The sequence below is a fragment of the Lepidothrix coronata genome, unplaced genomic scaffold (assembly GCF_001604755.1).
Source record: "Lepidothrix coronata isolate B3197 unplaced genomic scaffold, Lepidothrix_coronata-1.0 Scaffold151, whole genome shotgun sequence".
Taxonomy (NCBI): Eukaryota; Metazoa; Chordata; class Aves; order Passeriformes; family Pipridae; genus Lepidothrix; species Lepidothrix coronata.
This window is the reverse complement of record NW_016690331.1, coordinates 2,255,944-2,257,333: the sequence shown is the minus strand read 5'-3', so window position 1 is coordinate 2,257,333 and position 1,390 is coordinate 2,255,944.

Below are 1,390 nucleotides of genomic sequence, written 5' to 3'. Positions count from 1 at the left end.
TGTCATTTTCTATCTGGATGGATCTGGACATGCAAATTCTGATTATGAATAACTACAGGTGTGAAAGACAGTTTCCAAAAGCCAAAAAACCTGCAATCCAAAGAGACCTTAGGACAAATTTAAATGGAAATTTTCAGCAGGAATCAGAAGTTGCTGAAAAAACCTTTATTAGATATCTTCTCTTATGGCTATTTATAAAGAACATGTAGCGTAACTTCAGCAATTATGGTTTTCTAATCTTGATAGCAGTGCTGTCCAAATCAGAGGAAAGGCATGAAAAGATCCAATGGCTGGACAGCGACACAAGAATTTCAGCTAGGAGAGAAGAGACAAATCATGAACAGTTAAAAAAACCCCTAATTATTAAAATATTTTTCTAATATTTTCATTTAATTTTTGCTCTTAGAAAAATTTAAAATATTGAATATATTCTTAAAAATTAATTTTTGTTTCCTCATCCCTATCTTAAGTGACAATAAAGAATTACTGTATATCCTCCTGAGAATAATGATGGAGCAAATGGGAATATTTTATTTGAAAAATCCTTTCTGGTGTGGCAGTGTATGAAAGTACCATAATTATCAACTTGGTTATTATATTAGCAGTAAAAAAAATTATATGAACTGATTTTGAAAAAAAACCAAAACCAAACAGGAAAAAACCTCATTTTTAATTAGAATGAAGGAAACCCAATTTTTTTTCATATATTAGAAGAGAATGAAGTAATATTATATTACAATAATTTTGAATGTGTGTTTTCTTAATTTGACTTACTGGTCAAAGATCTTGTAATGCTCAGATACTGTTTGCTAACACAAACAAGGGAAATTTTGTTTACCATTTAATAATCCCAGTTGCAATTCTGTGAACGCAGCTGTCATTTGTTTCCTGGGCACTAAATCCTGACCCCAAAGATGTATCACCTTGTTCCTCTGGGAGTGGCCTGAAATCTCTCAGGACTCTTAGAGCATTGAGGCCTCTACGAGCTTTGTCAAGATTTGAAGGGATAAAGGTAAAGATGTTGGGGGTCGGTGTGAATATTTTGTAATGGCTGCATTTAAAGATTTTTTTGAAAATGACACCATAAAATTCACTATTATTTTCATTCATTTTGTTCAGGTTGTTGTCGATGCACTCCTTGGAGCTATCCCCTCAGTCTTCAGTGTTTTGCTCGTCTGTGTTGTCGTTTGGCTCCTATTTAACATTCTAGGAGTAAAATGGTTTGGGAAAAGATTTTTAAAGTGCATACTCCAGGAAGGAGATATCAGTCTCATTAATAACAAAAGTGATTGTGAGTCTCATGGTGGAAAATGGACAAATTCTCCTGTAAACTTTGATAATGTTGGGATGGGATACTTGGCTCTGCTCCAAGTGGTGAGTTCTATAAAAA